A 14,905-nucleotide genomic window follows, 5' to 3' on the forward strand; every position below is an offset into this window, starting at 1 on the left:
GAGATGGGGGGACACGGTACCAGGGGAAAGGGAGACCGGGGAATTGGGGGACAGGGAGACTGGGGGACTGGGGGATTGGGGGAATGAGAGGACGGTGGGACTGGCGGACGGTGGGACGGAGGGACCAGGAGACCGGTGGATGGAGGGACAGGAGTACGAGGGTACTGGGGGACGAGGGACATGGGGAGGGGGGGACCGGGAAACGGGGGAACGGGGGACCGTGAGACGGGGGGACCGGGAGATGGGGGACCTGGGGCCGGGGGGACGGGGTGACGGGGGGACCGGGAGACAGAGGGACAGGGGGACTGGAGGGTCGGGGGGACCGGGGGATGGGGGGACCGGGGGACGGGGGGACCGGGGCAACGGAGACGGGGGGGACCGGGGGAACGGCGGATGGGGGGACCAGGGGACCCGCGGACCGGGGGACCGGAGGTTGGGGGGACCGGGGGATAGGGGACCGGGCGACGGGGTGACCAGGGGCATGAATGGACTGGGGGGACGGGGGTACCAGTGGACCGGGAGATGGGGGGACCGGGGGACCGGGGACCGGGGGACGGGGGGACCGGGGGACCGGGGGTTGGGGGACTGGGGGATGAGGGGACCGGGAGATCGGGTACCGGGGAACGGGGCGACTAGGAGACGGGGGACCGCGAGACGGGGGACCGGGGACGGGGTGACCGGGAGATGGGACACCGGGAGACGGGAGACTGTGGGACGGGAGGACCGGAAGACGGGGCGAACGGAGAACTGGGGGATCGGTAGACGGGGGCCAGGGCGATGGGGGAACCGGGGGACTGGGGGACCGGGGGACCAGGGACCGGGGGTTGGGGGTCCAGGGGATGAGGGGACCGGGAGACGGGGGACCTGGGGACCGGGCGACCGGGAGACGGGGGACCGGGAGACGGGGGGATGGGTGTGCGGCCGGACCGGGAGACAGAGGGACAGGGAGATGGGGGGACCGGGGGACCGGGGGAAGGGGGTAACACTGGACGGAGGACCGGGGGACCGGAAGACCGGGCGACCGGGAGACAGGGGACCGGGAGACTGGGGACCAGGAGACGGGGCGACCGGGGAACGGGGGGACCGGTAGAAGGGCGCCTGGGCGCCGGGGGAACCGGGGGACCGGGGGACCAGGAGACGGGGGACCGGGGAACGGGAGACCGGGGGTATGGGGGGACGGGGGGACCAGGCGAAGGAGGGACGGGGGGACGGGGAGACGTTGGGACTGGGGGACCGGGGGACAGGTGGACCGCGAGACGGAGGACCGGGAGACGGGGGAACGGGGGTCGGGGGACCCGGGGAGGGGGGGACCGGGAGACGAGGGATTGGGGGACGGGTGGACCAGGGGCGTGGGGGGACTGGGGGGACGGGGGAGCGGGGGACGGGGGATGGGGCACTGGGGGGACGGGGGCACCGGGGGACGGGTGGACTGGGAGAGGGTGGATGGGGGTACGGGGGAACAGGGGGATCAGGGGACGGGGGGAACAGGGGACGGGGGGGACCGGAATAGGGGGGATGGTGGAACGTGGGGACGGGGGACCCGGGAGACGGGGGACAGGAAGACGGGGAACCGGGGGAACGGAGACAGGGGTGACGGGGAGACGGGGGTACCGGGGGACGGGGGTACTGCGTGGGGCTGCACTGACATCAGCTGTTACCGCTTGGCCTTCAGCTGTTGCCAGTTGGCCATTGGACACCGGCAGAGCTGCGGTGGCCAAGCTAGGAAGCGCGGATGGTGGACTGCAAATTGCAGAGGGGCGCGGACTGCAGTGGGCCGGCTTGGTGGGTCTGTTGGTTGGCAGAGAATCGGCCAGCAGGTGGGGGATCGGGCGGCTCCGGCTTGCCGTGTCTCCAAGCCAGCCGCCCGTGAGACATGGTGCTATGAGCCCCCTATCCGTGGCTCTGTGGGTGTTCCTTCTTGGCCTCGCCAAATCCTGCGTTCTTGTGCGGGCAGAGGGACTAGAGTCACCGCAGGACAGGGACAGACAGACAGAACGGGAGGAGGAGTAAGAGGGAGCGAGATGGAAATATACACGTATATGTACATGTATGTGTCTAGACATACAGAGAGACATGGACAGAGACAGAGAAAGAGGGGGCTGGCACGCGGGGAGAGAGCTCCTGAGCCAGAGCCAGAACCCAACAGGCACGTCACAGAGCCAGACAGACATGGGGTGGGGGAGGGTGGGAGGGACGCACATTCGGGCACACGGACTGGGACAGACGCACTGAGGCTGTGTTGAAGTGGTGGCTTCTCCACCGGAGTGTGGTCGTGCCCGGGGCTGGGCTCCGCCAAGGAGGCATTGCCCTGGCGTTGGCAGTCACCATTGAAGCCCCCGGGGCGGGCCGCCAGGGTCTCCGGAGGGCCAGTGGGCTCTGAGCCCCGCCCAGGGACCCGCCCGCGGGAGGAGAGTGGCAGCCCCCAGGCACCCTGGTTGTGAGGATTGTGTGCCTGCGTGCCTGCTCTTCCCTTGTGGCGGTCTCCCCTGGAGTCGATGGCGCGTGGTGTGTTGGGGTGCTGCTCCCGCCGTCCCCTGGTTTGTCCCGGCTCTTTGTGCCCTTTGTGTCGGGGACACCGTGGCCGGCGGGAAGGGAGGGCTCCTGGCTCTTGTGGGAGACGGGAGGGGACGCGCGGGGGTGTGGGGAGAGGTGCCTGCCCGCGGAGACAGAAGACTCCGGTGGGGCGGGGCGGGTGGGCGTCCCGTTTGCCCGAGGACACGCCGATCCTGTGTCTCGGGGCCCAGGGGCAGGCGCAGGGATGGGCGTCCCCTGGGCTCGGGCCGAGGTGCAAAGGACCGGCACGTCCTGGGATGGAGAGAGCCTGGTGGAAGCCTGCGCCGGCAGGCAGCCCTGGGCTTGGGCGTTGGGGGTTGCGGCGGCGGCAGGGTCGGGGAGCGAGAGGGAGCCCTGCGATGGCGGTGGCGGCGGCGGCGACCTAGACGCGGCTGACTGCTGCAGGCTGACGGCCTGCCTCGGCGAAGAGCACTAAGAAGAGGGAGAGGGGGGGAGCCCTGGCCGACAGGCCTGGTGTGCGGCCGGGGATGCGAGCTTGTAGTGCTGGGCGGCTGTCCCTCCTCTGGCCAGGGGGACCTTCGGCTGGCTGGGCGGCTGCAGGGGTTGCAGAGGGGCAAGGGGCGGCAGGGATTCGGAGGGAGGCACGCCGGGGCGGCGGCGCAAAAGGAGAGGCGAGCAAAAGCCTACAGGTATTCCCAGGCGGTCTCCCATGCAAGTACTAACCAGGCCCCTCCCTGCTTAGCTCCCGAGATCAGAGGAGATCGGGCGCGTTCAGGGTGGTATGGCCGTAGACGCTGGGACCCGGCTCCCGCGCCCCAAGAGCCTGCTCCCGGCCTGTCTCGTGAGCGCCCGCCATGCAGATGAGCCGCTCCGGTGGCGAGCATCGACCCGCGGGCCGGCTCTGCCAGCACCGCGTCCCCCCCCAGTCCGGCTCCCCGCCTCTTCCTAATGCCCCTGGCGTGGGCGGCGGGCTACTCCTGGCCGACAGCGAGGCCCCTTCGCGCCACCCGGGGCTCCATGGGACACTGCCACTTCCCTGATGGTGCCAGAAGTCGTGGAACTCTGGCATCCTGGGACTCCCCGCACCCAGACCGGCATACAACCCGCCCCCCTACCGCCACCAGGTTTACCCCCAACCGCAGCCCCAAGGCTGGTGGAGGCCTGCACCAGCAGGCAACCCTGGGCCTGGGAGTTGTGGGAGGACCCCGCGGCGGCGGCGGAGGCAGGGGAGGGTGGCGAGGTAGGCGATGGCAACCGCGTGGATGGCGCCAGGGCGGCGATGGCGGCGGCGACAATGGGGGCTTTGACGGTGGGCGCTGGGACACGGGGGCCGATGGCGGCGGCGGTGGCGGCGGGGGCTGGGGAGGGCGTGAGGGCGGTGCTGGCGGCGGAGGCCGGGAGAGCAGAGGCGGGAGACTGAGCGAGTATGGCATTGGTGGCGGCGGGGGCTGGGGCGGGGGCGGGGACATGACGGTGCTGGAGGCGGGGAGAGCAGAGGAGGGAATTGAGGGAGTGCGGCAATGGCGGCAGCGGGGGCGGGGGAGGGCGTGAGGGCGGTGCTGGCGGCGGAGGCCGGGAGAGCAGAGGCGGGAGACTGAGGGAGTATGGCGATGGTGGCTGCGGGGGTCTGGGGCGGGGGCGGGGGAGATGGCGGTGCTGGAGGCGGGGAGAGCGGAGGAGGGAATTGAGGGAGTACGGATATGGCGGCGGCGGGGGCGGGGGTGGGGGCGAGGGCAGCACTGGTGGCGGAGATGGGGAGCGCGGTGCTGGCGGCCGAGGTGGGGAGAGCACAGGAGGGAGTTTGAGGGAGTTTGGCGGTGGCGGCGGCGGGGGCGGGGACAGGGGCGGGGGCGAGGGCAGCGCTGGCGGGGGGTGGGGGGTGGGGGGGGGTGTGGGGAGCCCGGTGGTGGCGGTGGCTTTGGCGCAGGCGGCGGTGGCGGCGACCGCGCGTCGGCGAAGGATTCGCGATGACGGCCTGCGGGACCGAAGAGGACTGAGAGGAGGGCGTGTGGGGGGAGCCCTGGCCCACGGGCCTGGTGTGCGGCCGGGGCTGCCAGCTTGTAGTGCCGGGCGGCTGACCCTCTGCTGGTCAGGGGGACCTGCGGCTGGCTGGGAGGCTGCAGAGGGGCAAGGGGCGGCAGGGGTTCGGAGGGAGCCACGCCGGAGCGGCGATGCAAAAGGAGACGCTAGCAAAAGCCAACAGGTATTCCCAGGCGGTCTCCCATCCAAGTACTAACCAGGACAGACCCTGCTTCGCTTCCGAGATCAGACGAGATCTGCTGCGTTCAGGGTGGTATGGCCTTAGGCACTGGGACCCGGCTCCCGGCACTCCAAGAGCCTGCTCCCGACTTGCCTCCTGAGCGCACGCGCCATGCTGCTGGGCCGCTCGGGTGGCGAGCATGTCTGCCCGAGTGCCTCCCGCCCGCTCCCCGCCTCCTCCGGTCGCCGCTGGTGTGGGCGACGGGCTACTCCTGGCCCGCAGCGAGGCCCCTTCGCGCCCCCCAGTGGCTCCACAGGCCTCTGTCACTTCCCTGACTGTGACATATGTCTGGGCGCCCTGGCATCCTGGGACTCCCCACGCCCGGAATGGCTTTTACCACGCCCCCCCTACCCCAACCCCTCTCATCCCCCCCCCAACCCCACAACCGCACACCCCCCTTGCTGCTGTGCTGTCCCCACCACTCAGGGCCACCGTGGGGGTCGCAGGGTCCTCTCAGTCCCCTCCACCCTAGGGACGTGCAACCCAGACCCTGGCCCTGGCCGGCCCCACCCACTGGCCCAAAGCCAGGGAGAGCCACCCGCGACCAGGGGGCAGCACCTCCAGACTGCCGCCACCCTTCGTCACACAGCCTTCTGTCTGGGCCCTCGCCCCTCATCAGCGACCGGCGTCCCGCCCGATCACTGGTCACTTCACTGGCTACACATCACCTCTCCTGACCCAGGGTGTTGAGAGAGAGGATGAGAGAAGGCCAGAGACGGAGCAAGAGGTAGGCGGAGTGAGACAGACGGGGACTGTGGGGACAGACTTGCAGAGAGCACTTTCCAGGCTCTGGGCCTCGCGTGGAGGGGTGCTGCGTGGGGGCTGCACGGACATCAGCTGTTACCGCTTGGCCATCAGCTGTTGCCAGTTGGCCATTGGCCACTGGCAGAGCTGCGGTGGCCAAGCTAGGAAGCGCGGATGGTGGACTGCAAATTGCAGAGGGGCGCGGACTGCAGTGGGCCGGCTTGGTGGGTCTGTTGGTTGGCAGAGAATCGGCCGGCAGGTTGGGGATCGGGCGGCTCCGGCTTGCCGTGTCTCCAAGCCAGCCGCCCGTGAGACATGGTGCTATGAGCCCCCTATCCGTGGCTCTGTTGGTGTTCCTTCTTGGCCTCGCCAATACCTGGGTTCTTGTGCGGGCAGAGGGACTAGAGTCCCCGCAGGACAGGGACCGACAGACAGAACGGGGGGACAGGGGGACCGGGGGACGGGAGGACCGGGGGACAGGGGACCGGGAGACGGGTGTAAGGGGGGGGACAGGGAGAACGGTGGGACTGTAGGAACCCGGGGCGGGGGTACCGGGGGACGGGGTACCAGGAGATGGGGGAAGGGGCGCAGGGGCACAGGGAGACCGTTGGAACTGGGAGAACCGGGGGACGGGGGGTCTGGGAGACGGGGGCATGTGGGACGGGGGGAAGGGGTGACCGGAAGATGGGGGGACGGGAGTACGAGAGGGCCGGGGGGACGGGGGTCTGGGGGATGGGGGGACAAGGGGACCGGGGGACCGGGGGGACAGGGGGACTGGGTACTGGGAGACAGTGGGACCAGGGGACGGGGGGACCGGGAGATGGGGGGACACGGTACCAGGGGAAAGGGAGACCGGGGAATTGGGGGACAGGGAGACTGGGGGACTGGGGGATTGGGGGAATGAGAGGACGGTGGGACTGGCGGACGGTGGGACGGAGGGACCAGGAGACCGGTGGATGGAGGGACAGGAGTACGAGGGTACTGGGGGACGAGGGACATGGGGAGGGGGGGACCGGGAAACGGGGGAACGGGGGACCGTGAGACGCGGGGACCGGGAGATGGGGGACCTGGGGCCGGGGGGACGGGGTGACGGGGGGACCGGGAGACAGAGGGACAGGGGGACTGGAGGGTCGGGGGGACCGGGGGATGGGGGACCGGGGGACGGGGGGACCGGGGCAACGGAGACGGGGGGGACCGGGGGAACGGCGGATGGGGGGACCAGGGGACCCGCGGACCGGGGGACCGGAGGTTGGGGGGACCGGGGGATAGGGGACCGGGCGACGGGGTGACCAGGGGCATGAATGGACTGGGGGGACGGGGGTACCAGTGGACCGGGAGATGGGGGGACCGGGGGACCGGGGACCGGGGGACGGGGTACCGGGGGACCGGGGGTTGGGGGACTGGGGGATGAGGGGACCGGGAGATCGGGTACCGGGGAACGGGGCGACTAGGAGACGGGGGACCGCGAGACGGGGGACCGGGGACGGGGTGACCGGGAGATGGGACACCGGGAGACGGGAGACTGTGGGACGGGAGGACCGGAAGACGGGGCGAACGGAGAACTGGGGGATCGGTAGACGGGGGCCAGGGCGATGGGGGAACCGGGGGACTGGGGGACCGGGGGACCAGGGACCGGGGGTTGGGGGTCCAGGGGATGAGGGGACCGGGAGACGGGGGACCTGGGGACCGGGCGACCGGGAGACGGGGGACCGGGAGACGGGGGGATGGGTGTGCCGCCGGACCGGGAGACAGAGGGACAGGGAGATGGGGGGACCGGGGGACCGGGGGAAGGGGGTAACACTGGACGGAGGACCGGGGGACCGGAAGACCGGGCGACCGGGAGACAGGGGACCGGGAGACTGGGGACCAGGAGACGGGGCGACCGGGGAACGGGGGGACCGGTAGAAGGGCGCCTGGGCGCCGGGGGAACCGGGGGACCGGGGGACCAGGAGACGGGGGACCGGGGAACGGGAGACCGGGGGTATGGGGGGACGGGGGGACCAGGCGAAGGAGGGACGGGGGACGGGGAGACGTTGGGACTGGGGGACCGGGGGACAGGTGGACCGCGAGACGGAGGACCGGGAGACGGGGGAACGGGGGTCGGGGGACCCGGGGAGGGGGGGACCGGGAGACGAGGGATTGGGGGACGGGTGGACCAGGGGCGTGGGGGGACTGGGGGGACGGGGGAGCGGGGGACGGGGGATGGGGCACTGGGGGGACGGGGGCACCGGGGGACGGGTGGACTGGGAGAGGGTGGATGGGGGTACGGGGGAACAGGGGGATCAGGGGACGGGGGGAACAGGGGACGGGGGGGACCGGAATAGGGGGGATGGTGGAACGTGGGGATGGGGGACCCGGGAGACGGGGGACAGGAAGACGGGGAACCGGGGGAACGGAGACAGGGGTGACGGGGAGACGGGGGTACCGGGGGACGGGGGTACTGCGTGGGGCTGCACTGACATCAGCTGTTACCGCTTGGCCTTCAGCTGTTGCCAGTTGGCCATTGGACACCGGCAGAGCTGCGGTGGCCAAGCTAGGAAGCGCGGATGGTGGACTGCAAATTGCAGAGGGGCGCGGACTGCAGTGGGCCGGCTTGGTGGGTCTGTTGGTTGGCAGAGAATCGGCCAGCAGGTGGGGGATCGGGCGGCTCCGGCTTGCCGTGTCTCCAAGCCAGCCGCCCGTGAGACATGGTGCTATGAGCCCCCTATCCGTGGCTCTGTGGGTGTTCCTTCTTGGCCTCGCCAAATCCTGCGTTCTTGTGCGGGCAGAGGGACTAGAGTCACCGCAGGACAGGGACAGACAGACAGAACGGGAGGAGGAGTAAGAGGGAGCGAGATGGAAATATACACGTATATGTACATGTATGTGTCTAGACATACAGAGAGACATGGACAGAGACAGAGAAAGAGGGGGCTGGCACGCGGGGAGAGAGCTCCTGAGCCAGAGCCAGAACCCAACAGGCACGTCACAGAGCCAGACAGACATGGGGTGGGGGAGGGTGGGAGGGACGCACATTCGGGCACACGGACTGGGACAGACGCACTGAGGCTGTGTTGAAGTGGTGGCTTCTCCACCGGAGTGTGGTCGTGCCCGGGGCTGGGCTCCGCCAAGGAGGCATTGCCCTGGCGTTGGCAGTCACCATTGAAGCCCCCGGGGCGGGCCGCCAGGGTCTCCGGAGGGCCAGTGGGCTCTGAGCCCCGCCCAGGGACCCGCCCGCGGGAGGAGAGTGGCAGCCCCCAGGCACCCTGGTTGTGAGGATTGTGTGCCTGCGTGCCTGCTCTTCCCTTGTGGCGGTCTCCCCTGGAGTCGATGGCGCGTGGTGTGTTGGGGTGCTGCTCCCGCCGTCCCCTGGTTTGTCCCGGCTCTTTGTGCCCTTTGTGTCGGGGACACCGTGGCCGGCGGGAAGGGAGGGCTCCTGGCTCTTGTGGGAGACGGGAGGGGACGCGCGGGGGTGTGGGGAGAGGTGCCTGCCCGCGGAGACAGAAGACTCCGGTGGGGCGGGGCGGGTGGGCGTCCCGTTTGCCCGAGAACACGCCGATCCTGTGTCTCGGGGCCCAGGGGCAGGCGCAGGGATGGGCGTCCCCTGGGCTCGGGCCGAGGTGCAAAGGACCGGCACGTCCTGGGATGGAGAGAGCCTGGTGGAAGCCTGCGCCGGCAGGCAGCCCTGGGCTTGGGCGTTGGGGGTTGCGGCGGCGGCAGGGTCGGGGAGCGAGAGGGAGCCCTGCGATGGCGGTGGCGGCGGCGGCGACCTAGACGCGGCTGACTGCTGCAGGCTGACGGCCTGCCTCGGCGAAGAGCACTAAGAAGAGGGAGAGGGGGGGAGCCCTGGCCGACAGGCCTGGTGTGCGGCCGGGGATGCGAGCTTGTAGTGCTGGGCGGCTGTCCCTCCTCTGGCCAGGGGGACCTTCGGCTGGCTGGGCGGCTGCAGGGGTTGCAGAGGGGCAAGGGGCGGCAGGGATTCGGAGGGAGGCACGCCGGGGCGGCGGCGCAAAAGGAGAGGCGAGCAAAAGCCTACAGGTATTCCCAGGCGGTCTCCCATGCAAGTACTAACCAGGCCCCTCCCTGCTTAGCTCCCGAGATCAGAGGAGATCGGGCGCGTTCAGGGTGGTATGGCCGTAGACGCTGGGACCCGGCTCCCGCGCCCCAAGAGCCTGCTCCCGGCCTGTCTCGTGAGCGCCCGCCATGCAGATGAGCCGCTCCGGTGGCGAGCATCGACCCGCGGGCCGGCTCTGCCAGCACCGCGTCCCCCCCCAGTCCGGCTCCCCGCCTCTTCCTAATGCCCCTGGCGTGGGCGGCGGGCTACTCCTGGCCGACAGCGAGGCCCCTTCGCGCCACCCGGGGCTCCATGGGACACTGCCACTTCCCTGATGGTGCCAGAAGTCGTGGAACTCTGGCATCCTGGGACTCCCCGCACCCAGACCGGCATACAACCCGCCCCCCTACCGCCACCAGGTTTACCCCCAACCGCAGCCCCAAGGCTGGTGGAGGCCTGCACCAGCAGGCAACCCTGGGCCTGGGAGTTGTGGGAGGACCCCGCGGCGGCGGCGGGGGCGGCTGCGGCGGCGGCGGCGGCGGCGGCGGCGGCGGAGGCAGGGGAGGGTGGCGAGGTAGGCGATGGCAACCGCGTGGATGGCGCCAGGGCGGCGATGGCGGCGGCGACAATGGGGGCTTTGACGGTGGGCGCTGGGACACGGGGGCCGATGGCGGCGGCGGTGGCGGCGGGGGCTGGGGAGGGCGTGAGGGCGGTGCTGGCGGCGGAGGCCGGGAGAGCAGAGGCGGGAGACTGAGCGAGTATGGCATTGGTGGCGGCGGGGGCTGGGGCGGGGGCGGGGACATGACGGTGCTGGAGGCGGGGAGAGCAGAGGAGGGAATTGAGGGAGTGCGGCAATGGCGGCAGCGGGGGCGGGGGAGGGCGTGAGGGCGGTGCTGGCGGCGGAGGCCGGGAGAGCAGAGGCGGGAGACTGAGGGAGTATGGCGATGGTGGCTGCGGGGGTCTGGGGCGGGGGCGGGGGAGATGGCGGTGCTGGAGGCGGGGAGAGCGGAGGAGGGAATTGAGGGAGTACGGATATGGCGGCGGCGGGGGCGGGGGTGGGGGCGAGGGCAGCACTGGTGGCGGAGATGGGGAGCGCGGTGCTGGCGGCCGAGGTGGGGAGAGCACAGGAGGGAGTTTGAGGGAGTTTGGCGGTGGCGGCGGCGGGGGCGGGGACAGGGGGCGGGGGCGAGGGCAGCGCTGGCGGGGGGTGGGGGGTGGGGGGGGGTGTGGGGAGCCCGGTGGTGGCGGTGGCTTTGGCGCAGGCGGCGGTGGCGGCGACCGCGCGTCGGCGAAGGATTCGCGATGACGGCCTGCGGGACCGAAGAGGACTGAGAGGAGGGCGTGTGGGGGGAGCCCTGGCCCACGGGCCTGGTGTGCGGCCGGGGCTGCCAGCTTGTAGTGCCGGGCGGCTGACCCTCTGCTGGTCAGGGGGACCTGCGGCTGGCTGGGAGGCTGCAGAGGGGCAAGGGGCGGCAGGGGTTCGGAGGGAGCCACGCCGGAGCGGCGATGCAAAAGGAGACGCTAGCAAAAGCCAACAGGTATTCCCAGGCGGTCTCCCATCCAAGTACTAACCAGGACAGACCCTGCTTCGCTTCCGAGATCAGACGAGATCTGCTGCGTTCAGGGTGGTATGGCCTTAGGCACTGGGACCCGGCTCCCGGCACTCCAAGAGCCTGCTCCCGACTTGCCTCCTGAGCGCACGCGCCATGCTGCTGGGCCGCTCGGGTGGCGAGCATGTCTGCCCGAGTGCCTCCCGCCCGCTCCCCGCCTCCTCCGGTCGCCGCTGGTGTGGGCGACGGGCTACTCCTGGCCCGCAGCGAGGCCCCTTCGCGCCCCCCAGTGGCTCTAACGGGCCTCTGTCACTTCCCTGACTGTGACATATGTCTGGGCGCCCTGGCATCCTGGGCCTCCCCACGCCCGGAATGGTTTTTACCACGCCCCCCCTACCCCAACCCCTCTCATCCCCCCCCCCCAGCCCCACAACCGCACACCCCCCTTGCTGCTGTGCTGTCCCCACCACTCAGGGCCACCGAGGGGGTCGCAGGGTCCTCTCAGTCCCCTCCACCCTAGGGACGTGCAACCCAGGCCCTGGCCCTGGCCGGCCCCACCCACTGGCCCAAAGCCAGGGAGAGCCACCCGCGACCAGGGGGCAGCACCTCCAGACTGCCGCCACCCTTCGTCACACAGCCTTCTGTCTGGGCCCTCGCCCCTCATCAGCGACCGGCGTCCCGCCCGATCACTGGTCACTTCACTGGCTACACATCACCTCTCCTGACCCAGGGTGTTGAGAGAGAGGATGAGAGAAGGCCAGAGACGGAGCAAGAGGTAGGCGGAGAGAGACAGACGGGGACTGTGGGGACAGACTTGCAGAGAGCACTTTCCAGGCTCTGGGCCTCGCGTGGAGGGGTGCTGCGTGGGGGCTGCACGGACATCAGCTGTTACCGCTTGGCCATCAGCTGTTGCCAGTTGGCCATTGGCCACTGGCAGAGCTGCGGTGGCCAAGCTAGGAAGCGCGGATGGTGGACTGCAAATTGCAGAGGGGCGCGGACTGCAGTGGGCCGGCTTGGTGGGTCTGTTGGTTGGCAGAGAATCGGCCGGCAGGTTGGGGATCGGGCGGCTCCGGCTTGCCGTGTCTCCAAGCCAGCCGCCCGTGAGACATGGTGCTATGAGCCCCCTATCCGTGGCTCTGTTGGTGTTCCTTCTTGGCCTCGCCAATACCTGGGTTCTTGTGCGGGCAGAGGGACTAGAGTCCCCGCAGGACAGGGACCGACAGACAGAACGGGGGGACAGGGGGACCGGGGGACGGGAGGACCGGGGGACAGGGGACCGGGAGACGGGTGTAAGGGGGGGACAGGGAGAACGGTGGGACTGTAGGAACCCGGGGCGGGGGTACCGGGGGACGGGGTACCAGGAGATGGGGGAAGGGGGGCAGGGGCACAGGGAGACCGTTGGAACTGGGAGAACCGGGGGACGGGGGGTCTGGGAGACGGGGGCATGTGGGACGGGGGGAAGGGGTGACCGGAAGATGGGGGGACGGGAGTACGAGAGGGCCGGGGGGACGGGGGTCTGGGGGATGGGGGGACAAGGGGACCGGGGGACCGGGGGGACAGGGGGACTGGGTACTGGGAGACAGTGGGACCAGGGGACGGGGGGACCGGGAGATGGGGGGACACGGTACCAGGGGAAAGGGAGACCGGGGAATTGGGGGACAGGGAGACTGGGGGACTGGGGGATTGGGGGAATGAGAGGACGGTGGGACTGGCGGACGGTGGGACGGAGGGACCAGGAGACCGGTGGATGGAGGGACAGGAGTACGAGGGTACTGGGGGACGAGGGACATGGGGAGGGGGGGACCGGGAAACGGGGGAATGGGGGACCGTGAGACGGGGGGACCGGGAGATGGGGGACCTGGGGCCGGGGGGACGGGGTGACGGGGGGACCGGGAGACAGAGGGACAGGGGGACTGGAGGGTCGGGGGGACCGGGGGATGGGGGGACCGGGGGACGGGGGGACCGGGGCAACGGAGACGGGGGGGACCGGGGGAACGGCGGATGGGGGGACCAGGGGACCCGCGGACCGGGGGACCGGAGGTTGGGGGGACCGGGGGATAGGGGACCGTGCGACGGGGTGACCAGGGGCATGAATGGACTGGGGGGACGGGGGTACCAGTGGACCGGGAGATGGGGGGACCGGGGGACCGGGGACCGGGGGACGGGGGGACCGGGGGACCGGGGGTTGGGGGACTGGGGGATGAGGGGACCGGGAGATCGGGTACCGGGGAACGGGGCGACTAGGAGACGGGGGACCGCGAGACGGGGGACCGGGGACGGGGTGACCGGGAGATGGGACACCGGGAGACGGGAGACTGTGGGACGGGAGGACCGGAAGACGGGGCGAACGGAGAACTGGGGGATCGGTAGACGGGGGCCAGGGCGATGGGGGAACCGGGGGACTGGGGGACCGGGGGACCAGGGACCGGGGGTTGGGGGTCCAGGGGATGAGGGGACCGGGAGACGTGGGACCTGGGGACCGGGCGACCGGGAGACGGGGGACCGGGAGACGGGGGGATGGGTGTGCGGCCGGACCGGGAGACAGAGGGACAGGGAGATGGGGGGACCGGGGGACCGGGGGAAGGGGGTAACACTGGACGGAGGACCGGGGGACCGGAAGACCGGGCGACCGGGAGACAGGGGACCGGGAGACTGGGGACCGGGAGACGGGGCGACCGGGGAACGGGGGGACCGGTAGAAGGGCGCCTGGGCGCCGGGGGAACCGGGGGACCGGGGGACCAGGAGACGGGGGACCGGGGAACGGGAGACCGGGGGTATGGGGGGACGGGGGGACCAGGCGAAGGAGGGACGGGGGGACGGGGAGACGTTGGGACTGGGGGACCGGGGGACAGGTGGACCGCGAGACGGAGGACCGGGAGACGGGGGAATGTGGGTCGGGGGACCCGGGGAGGGGGGGACCGGGAGACGAGGGAATGGGGGACGGGTGGACCAGGGGCGTGGGGGGACTGGGGGGACGGGGGAGCGGGGGACGGGGGATGGGGCACTGGGGGGACGGGGGCACCGGGGGACGGGTGGACTGGGAGAGGGTGGATGGGGGTACGGGGGAACAGGGGGATCAGGGGACGGGGGGAACAGGGGACGGGGGGGACCGGAATAGGGGGGATGGTGGAACGTGGGGACGGGGGACCCGGGAGACGGGGGACAGGAAGACGGGGAACCGGGGGAACGGAGACAGGGGTGACGGGGAGACGGGGGTACCGGGGGACGGGGGTACTGCGTGGGGCTGCACTGACATCAGCTGTTACCGCTTGGCCTTCAGCTGTTGCCAGTTGGCCATTGGACACCGGCAGAGCTGCGGTGGCCAAGCTAGGAAGCGCGGATGGTGGACTGCAAATTGCAGAGGGGCGCGGACTGCAGTGGGCCGGCTTGGTGGGTCTGTTGGTTGGCAGAGAATCGGCCAGCAGGTGGGGGATCGGGCGGCTCCGGCTTGCCGTGTCTCCAAGCCAGCCGCCCGTGAGACATGGTGCTATGAGCCCCCTATCCGTGGCTCTGTGGGTGTTCCTTCTTGGCCTCGCCAAATCCTGCGTTCTTGTGCGGGCAGAGGGACTAGAGTCACCGCAGGACAGGGACAGACAGACAGAACGGGAGGAGGAGTAAGAGGGAGCGAGATGGAAATATACACGTATATGTACATGTATGTGTCTAGACATACAGAGAGACATGGACAGAGACAGAGAAAGAGGGGGCTGGCACGCGGGGAGAGAGCTCCTGAGCCAGAGCCAGAACCCAACAGGCACGTCACAGAGCCAGACAGACATGGGGTGGGGGAGGGTGGGAGGGACG

At 70.9% G+C, this 14,905-nt stretch overlaps 4 pseudogenes; all 4 read right to left on the minus strand.

Moving 5' to 3' along the window:
* Positions 1-3,187: 3,187 nt before the first annotated feature.
* LOC148757106 (5S ribosomal RNA) lies at positions 3,188-3,307 on the minus strand (annotated as a pseudogene).
* A 1,394-nt stretch (positions 3,308-4,701) lies between these two features.
* Positions 4,702-4,821, minus strand: LOC148757107 (5S ribosomal RNA; annotated as a pseudogene).
* Positions 4,822-9,519: 4,698 nt separating this feature from the next.
* On the minus strand, positions 9,520-9,639 carry LOC148757108 (5S ribosomal RNA; annotated as a pseudogene).
* Positions 9,640-11,073: 1,434 nt separating this feature from the next.
* Positions 11,074-11,193, minus strand: LOC148757109 (5S ribosomal RNA; annotated as a pseudogene).
* Between the last annotated feature and the right edge of the window lie 3,712 nt (positions 11,194-14,905).

This window comes from Rhinolophus sinicus, chromosome 9 (genome assembly GCF_057876585.1).
Source record: "Rhinolophus sinicus isolate RSI-liver-muscle chromosome 9, RSI-T2T, whole genome shotgun sequence".
Lineage (NCBI taxonomy): Eukaryota > Metazoa > Chordata > Mammalia > Chiroptera > Rhinolophidae > Rhinolophus > Rhinolophus sinicus.